The sequence below is a fragment of the Sinocyclocheilus grahami genome, unplaced genomic scaffold (genome assembly GCF_001515645.1).
Source record: "Sinocyclocheilus grahami isolate Dianchi unplaced genomic scaffold, SAMN03320097.WGS_v1.1 scaffold66.1, whole genome shotgun sequence".
Lineage (NCBI taxonomy): Eukaryota > Metazoa > Chordata > Actinopteri > Cypriniformes > Cyprinidae > Sinocyclocheilus > Sinocyclocheilus grahami.
The window spans coordinates 285,935-294,589 of NW_015505245.1; positions in this window are offsets into that span (position 1 = coordinate 285,935).

The following is an 8,655-nucleotide window of genomic DNA, read 5'->3' on the forward strand; positions in this document are numbered from 1 at the left end:
TCTCTCATAGTTGAGGTATACCTATGATGAAAATTACAGGCCTCTCTCATCTTTTTAAGTGGGAGAACTTGCACAATTGGTGGCTGACTAAATACTTTTTTTCCCCACTGTATGTTTCAGCGGCTGTGAGGCGTAACCGACTGACGTCTGCGGCCACAGAAAAGGACATTGATTCCACTATCAAAAGATGGCTATATCTGGCCCCGGATAGGGATGGTGGCAGGAGAGAGAGGATGAAGAGAAAAGAGCGTCAGGGGAGTACAACAGGTTAACGGACTTGCGACTTGTTTGGATGTTCAAGAGTTTGTCAGTGCTGCTTGTTCATGAACTGAATCAGATGTTGAAGAGTTGTCTGCACAGTGCCGCTATTTCATGAACTGAATCAGAAGTTAAAATGTTGTGTGCACACTGCCGCTTGTTCATGAACTGAATCAGAAGTTAAAATGTTGTGTGCACAGTGCCGCTTGTTCATGAACTGAAACATAGATGTTCAAGAGCTGTGTGAAACATGGCATTGACATTCAAGCATTGTTTTTTGTTTGTTTGTGTTTGTTTTTTGTTAATTGTTTTGTTTAAATGTGAAACAATAAATATTTTTTCAGAATACTGTTGTTGTTCAGGCGTTTTTCATCTGGGCCAAGGGTGTGTATAAAGTGGCTAGATCAAGGTTTTATTGAGATTGACATGTGGAACCAATTGTTTGGTCCTAAATAGGACCAGAATAGGGCCAGCTATAGTCATACATTTGGCTGAGATATGGCTATGCCTTGGGCCATATGTGGCCCGAGTTCTGGCAACCAGACCTGGTCCAGTCATGTACCGTAATGCACTGCTGAATATGGGCCAAGTGAAAGTGGGTTGTGTGGCCCATCACTGGGCCGAACCAATTTTGCTATGTGGGTACTGTCATATAGTTTGTATGTTCCAGCCGCGACGTCGCAGAAATAGAAACCGCTTCTAAATAGAAATTTTGCATTAGTTAGCACAAAACCTCTGATAAACATGGAAAAGATACCTTTTGTTGCGGCGTCGCACCGCGTGTGGTTAGGACACGTGTAAGAGCTGTGTATGACTACTGGAGAGCTTTAAAGGGAACATATTATGCAAAATCCACTTTTACATGTTGTTTGGACATAAACATGTGTCGGCAGTGTGTGAACGCAACCACCCTGCAATGATACCCAACTCCTTATTTTTAACCCCATTAAACCAAATCAGTCTCATTAGGCAAGTGGTTTTGATTCTCAAAGCAATATGATGTCACATTGTTTAGGCCCCGCCCACGGGTGTTGACTGACGGTCCTGCATTACTGTAGTTTCCGCCCTCAATGAGTTGTGTTTGTACGCTCTCCTCCATTTTCTCTGCGCTCGAGTAGCTGTAACGGCAACGTCTCTTACGCTATCCCGGTGTTCTTTGTTTGGAAGAACATAACACCGTGTCTACACCGGACACGTTAGTTGTTCTATTGTATTTTGTCATGTCGCACCACGCTGCTTGCATCCAGTGTAGACACAGTGTAAGAGTCTTCATTTTCTCCCAGCATCTGAGCCACTGGACACAGTGGATTACTTTTATTTTTAAAGGTAATGTGCCTCAAAATCAACCTAAATACATTTATGTCTGCGCAAATCATTTCACTCCAGACTGCTCTGTGAATGTCAAGTCGTTAGAGTGCTTAGCTAACATTTTAACCGTATTTGTGTGAGTACATTATTGAAGTAATTTAAATGATCAGCACTGCGCTGTCTGTTCAGTGGCGCTAGCAAACATGTCCTTCTGGAGATGGGGCGGAATATGCAGCTCATTTGCATTTAAAGTGATACACACCAAAACAGCTTTTTTTTATAATTTAAGAATTTGACAAAAGATGACATACTTTTAATAAAGTTAGAGGAGTCAAATATTACCTCGTAATGGGAAGGCTACTTTTTGATAACATTTTGGATTATTGATTAGAAGGTGCTCCTAAAATTTTGAACGTGCTCCTAAATTTTTTAAGTTAGGAGCACAAGTGCTCCTAAAAAGAAAAGTAAGCGTCGAGCCCTGCTGCTCTGTGAATGTCAAGTCGTTAGAGTGCTTAGCTAACATTTTAACCGTATTTGTGTGAGTACATTATTGAAGTAATTTAAATGATCAGCACTGCGCTGTCTGTTCAGTGGCGCTAGCAAACATGTCCTTCTGGAGATGGGGCGGAATATGCAGCTCATTTGCATTTAAAGTGATACACACCAAAACAGCTTTTTTTTGGTCACGTCCCCAAAAATGACATTTTCCAGATGTTATAATAAATGATCTGTGGGGTATTTTGAGCTGAAACTTCACAAACACATTCTGGGGACACCCAAGACCAATATTACATCTCGTAAAAAGAGGCATAATAGGTGCCCTTTAAAGCACAAAACAAAATGGGTAAGGAAAAAGTCCCAAATGTCCCGAATGAGAAAACTTTTCTCCTAATCAGGAGAATGTGCTAATACTACAATAAAGAATTTACAGCCAAATAATCTGCCTCAGCTGGGCTGACAGGAAGTAGACTCACTTCTGAAAGCATTAAATCATAGAAATTGCAACTTCTAAGGAACTTCTTACCACCAAGAGACTGCTGGGAAACAACTGCGCGTGTTCGCTTGCATTATAAGGAAGTGTTCCGTTCAAGAATAAGAAACATGCATTTTCACACAGAACACCTTCATTGGTAATCTGAGGTTAAAATATTAACAGATATGCCAAGGAAGAAAACTCTAGGTGGCACTATAGGGGCAAACTTTCATTTACTAATCACATTTGATCAGCTTCAATTCACTTATGATGAGAGGGCCAGGGTTTGTCTTGTTAGCACAAGCACGTCTGCAATATCTGGAAAAAGCTGTTAGCATTAAAATGAAATGTATCATTAATATCCACAGTGCCCAGTTGCTTTAAGGGCTCTTCTTGTTTGATACTGTCACACAGTTTGATACTGTTGGCATTGTTAATGAAGAGCTTTCTTATATTATTATACACCTCAAAGTATCCTAAAACAACACTAAATCACATTACACCACATAAATTGTTGATTTATATTAAACCCTCAATTTATGTGGTGTAGAATACTTTAGTGTGTTGTTTTAGGGTTCAGTCCACAAACAACAAGATTACTCCAAAAACAGTTCCTGTAAAACACCTAACAGGAAGTGAAAGTAAGTTCGGGCCACACAACCATCCTACCTGTTCATGAGTCACCGTCATGTTTCAGAATAGCACAACTTGAAATAAACTATATGAAAACAAACTAAAGGTTTAACACTGAAAAAAGAGGTCCTGGAAAACATTAAAATAAGGAAGCTCTAACTTTATTGTTGCTTTCGAGTTTACACTGAAAAAAGACGCAACACTTGTCACCAGGAAGTCGTGTTAAGAAGACTAAAGAATGCAAACTTTCTAGAGAACTGTTCATGCAAGGCTCTCTGAGGCAGAAAGGTAATCACAGGGCACAGAGTTTAACAAGGCGATCTTGGAAAAAAAGGAATGAGAGGCCAATAAGAGACATTTCTACTCTAGGACACATGACTTTCTTCTGAACTGAGTCACAGATTCAAAAATTCTCCGCTGACGAGTAGTGTTAGCAGCTAAATGACTAAAAAGTGTTATAAATGTCTAGATGGCAAGACCTTGTGAATGATAGACAATGGCTTTCTTGTCAAACTGCAATGTGAACTCAATATACAAAAAATACATTCAAATGCTTGCATACTACACATGCTCAGAGAAGGAGAAATGGGTTTTGATCATTTGATCTATCTAAAAACAAAACACTCACAAAAGCAACCGAAGCGTTAAGGTGTGAAATTCAACTGAGTCGAACGAACATCAAATTAGTAACAGGGGAATCCAGATATCAGTCATGTGTGAATATGCAAACTTTCACACACACGATTCTGAGAAGGTAAAACTGCTCTGCAAATGAATACAATCCATCACAGAATGGGAAAGACTGAATAAAAAACCCAGATGGATCCCACGTGACCAGCTGTGCTAATGCTAACATTAAGCTAATGTGCAGCTAACCATTTAATACTCATATTTACGGAAACTTAGCCCAAACCATAATCTTGTTTTAAAGACATATATGACAACTTTTTGTCAGACAATGGATAATGTTCACAATTCATACACATTCACAAATAAAATACTATTTGTACTACATATAGCTGATTTAAAACAGTAGGCCAAAAATGCCCAAATGGCATCCTGTTTTCATAGATTTTTAAAGTATGGATCCTTGTATATGCTAGCCCTGTTGAAAAATCCAGCATATGCTGGTTTGGTATGTTTTGAAGCATGTCAGCTGGTTTGAGCTGGTTTAAGCTGGTCCTGAGCTGGTTTAAGCTGGTCATGTGCTTGTCCTATGCTGGTCCTAAGCAACTAGCTCCTTCTCAGGACCTGCTCATAACCAGCTTATAACCAGCTCAGGACCAGTTTAAACTAGCTCAAACCAGCTGTCATGCTTCAAAACATACCTAACCAGCATATGCTGTTTTTTTTCAACAGGGAATATTGCTCCAGTCCTTTTGGTTACATAGTTTGTGACTTTCAGTAATGAATTTAATTACAATATATTACATGATAAATAATGGCCACAGGGTGTCCACTGCTCATCTGATGCATTCTGCATGCAAAAAAATATCAAGAGTTGGTTACAGTCAAAAGGTTTTTGGTTGGTTTTATGCAAATTCTGGAGGGTCAGGCGGCCAGGGCTTTTTTTCTGAGCCTGCATGAACACAAAATTATGTTTAAAAGGTACTGAGTTCATAATAAGAGCAGTTTGTGCACTTAAAAGCAAGTAAACTGTGTGTCCACATGCAAAACTGTATATTTGACTTTGTTCTCTTCCTGTCTGCACTCATTATTTTCCAGAGAGACTGAAATTCTGATCAAGCCTGCACACATTTTCCACTATTTTCTGTCTTTTCTGTACAATCGATAACAGAGCTCTGCACAGAGTCAAGGCAAGTGTTATGAGTGTTTTTTCAAAGTGAGACAAACCTCTTCCTGAACAGCAAACACAGTATAGTGTCGAACAGCGTACTGTTTTACTGCATTCTGTGCATACTGCATTCACAGCCACATCAGTGAAGTACATACTGCTGTACATAGAAATATGCTGATCGAGGACTCTTCTGCTTATAAAATAGAAGCCAGCAAAACAAACATATTTTTCTGATATGACTCAAATATTATAAGACATGTTTTCACTCATGACAATGCTGTGATCTACAGAGGCTCGTTCTGCTCATCTGTAAAGAAACGGTTTGCCTTTTCCCCCACAATGTATGTCATATCGTCACATGATCTCTTTATCTCTCTTCGCTTTCTTCTTTCATTTTTTTCTTTTTAACCTGTGGTCTGACAGTCACGATCTTGACAAGTACAAGTAAAGGCTAACTCTTTCATTTGTCAAGTAATTGGAAATCATTGTTCCTGAAATGGTGATGGCATGGTGAAAAGGATAAAAATCATTGGACGATGAGCTTCATTTGGTGAGCTATCTATCTATCTATCTATCTATCTATCTATCTATCTATCTATCTATCTATCTGTCTATCTGTCTGTCTGTCTGTCTGTCTGTCTGTCTATCTATCCATCCATCTATCTATCTATCTATATAATGCTTCCTGCCTTGCAATTTCAGCAGAAGGTTTGGAGACTGACAGAATACTTTAACAATGAAAAATATGATAAATGCAACTGGGGAACACTAAAAATAACTGTTTCTAACAGGGCAGTTCTCACAATAATGATTTGGAAAGGCTCTACTGAAACATGCTGATTAAATGTTGGTTTGTTCATGAAGATGCATATTTAAGGAAGCTGCTATTTGCCATCCATCCTGCACTCATTATTTTCCAGAGAGACTGAAATTCTGATCAAGCCTGCACACATTTTCCACTATTTTCTGTCTTTTCTGTACAATCGATAACAGAGCTCTGCACAGAGTCAAGGCAAGTGTTATGAGTGTTTTTTCAAAGTGAGACAAACCTCTTCCTGAACAGCAAACACAGTATAGTGTCGAACAGCGTACTGTTTTACTGCATTCTGTGCATACTGCATTCACAGCCACATCAGTGAAGTACATACTGCTGTACATAGAAATATGCTGATCGAGGACTCTTCTGCTTATAAAATAGAAGCCAGCAAAACAAACATATTTTTCTGATATGACTCAAATATTATAAGACATGTTTTCACTCATGACAATGCTGTGATCTACAGAGGCTCGTTCTGCTCATCTGTAAAGAAACGGTTTGCCTTTTTCCCCACAATGTATGTCATATTGTCACATGATCTCTTTATCTCTCTTCGCTTTCTTCTTTCATTTTTTTCTTTTTAACCTGTGGTCTGACAGTCACGATCTTGACAAGTACAAGTAAAGGCTAACTCTTTCATTTGTCAAGTAATTGGAAATCATTGTTCCTGAAATGGTGATGGCATGGTGAAAAGGATAAAAATCATTGGACGATGAGCTTCATTTGGTGAGCTATCTATCTATCTATCTATCTATCTATCTATCTATCTATCTATCTATCTATCTATCTATCTATCTATCTATCTATCTATCTATCTATCTATCTATCTATCTATCTATCTATCTATCTGTCTGTCTGTCTGTCTGTCTATCTATCTATCTATCCATCCATCTATCTATCTATCTATATAATGCTTCCTGCCTTGCAATTTCAACAGAAGGTTTGGAGACTGACAGAATACTTTAACAATGAAAAATATGATAAATGCAACTGGGGAACACTAAAAATAACTGTTTCTAACAGGGCAGTTCTCACAATAATGATTTGGAAAGGCTCTACTGAAACATGCTGATTAAATGTTGGTTTGTTCATGAAGATGCATATTTAAGGAAGCTGCTATTTGCCATCCATCCTGAGCTCAATCGTTCATACAAACTATTTTTGTGGCAGAGGTATCAGTATCTCATTTATGGCCAGTCCCTTGTGGTCAGGAAGCATCGCCGTTTCACATCACTTTAATGTGAGTGAACTTTTAATGCACAGCCCTTACCAAAAAGAAGTACATTTCAAGTTTGTTTTATTAAGTATACTTAAGTAAAGTTCAAGTATATTTTTAAGTATGCTGTATGCAGTAAGTTTACATAAGGGTTTAATGTCAGTGTACTAGTAGTATACTTGTAAGTGTACTATTTCAATTAAATTCAAGTTTATTTGTATAGCGCTTTTCACGATACAAATCGTTGCAAAGCAACTTTACAGCAAATTAGGTTTCTACAATATTATGTAGTAGCTTATCAGTGGTGACTGTCAGTTAATAAACATATGGCAGAAATGTACGAATGTTTCTAAGATGGAAGAATGCTGTTTTTGTAACATGGGAAATATGATTTTCAAAAGACAAGTTGCTATCTAATATAACATCGAGATTTTTTACTGTAGAGGAAGTAACAGAACATCCGTCTAGTTGCAAATTGTAATCCAAGAGATTCTGTGTGCTGTTTTTTGGTCCAATAAGTAATATCTCTGTCTTATCCGAATTTAATAGGAGAAAATTATTGGTCATCCAATCTTTTACATTTTTAACACACTCTGTTATCTTAGATAATTTAGAAGTTTAATCTGGTCTTGTTGAGATATATAGTTGAGTATCATCAGCATAACAGTGGAAACTAATCCCGTATTTTCTAATAATATTACCAAGGGGCAACATGTATACTGAAAATAGCAGAGGACCTAGGACAGATCCTTGTGGCACTCCATATTTTACTGGTGATAATTTCAATACTCCTTGGGACTAAATTGGCCCACTTTCTAGTATATCTAAGTATACTTTTAAGTATACCTTAAGTATAACAGTAGTAAACTTTGAGTACACAACTAGTTTACCTCTATGTCGAGCTGCGTCAGAAACGCTAGGGGAACGCCTTCAGCGATACACACAGTTTGTGTGAGTTCAATCCCCACAATATGAGGAGCTAATGGAGGTAGTTACTCGTGCGGTTGCCAAGCTGAATATTGAGTGGCCTGCAGAGAAACAGACTGAACCACAGAAAAGCAAACTCGATGAACGCTTTCTGCGGGCCAAGTCGCTACCTCCACGCCGGAGCCTGCCGTTTTTTCCTGATCTCCACACCGAGGTGTCGAGGTCGTGGAAGAAACAATTCTCAGCCCGCTTATTCGTCCCCGCCTCTGATTACTATGGAAATGTGGCGGGGTTGAGTGAATGCGGTTACAGAGCAATGCCCCGGGTAGAGCAGACGCTTGCGAGCTATCTGTCACCCGGCGCGGTATCTTCTCTGAAGGCTCCAGTCTTGCCCTCTAAGCCGCTGCGAACCATTTCAGCGCTGGTGGGCAAGGGGTACTCGGCAGTGGGTCAGGATGGTGCGTGTCTGCACACTATGTCAGTGTTACAGGCGTACCAAGCTGACCTGCTAAAAGAGCTAGATGAAGGCGAGCAAGTTAAAGCAGATGATATCTTAGAACTAAGGAGAACCGCTGATTTAGCTCTTCGCACCACCAAGGAGACCGCCCGTGCTATTGAGCGGTCCATGGCAGCTCTGGTGGCAGCGGAGAGGCATTTATGGTTGACCCTGTCCGATATGAAAGAGAAGGACAGGGTCTGCCTTATGGATGCCCCGCTTGCACCTT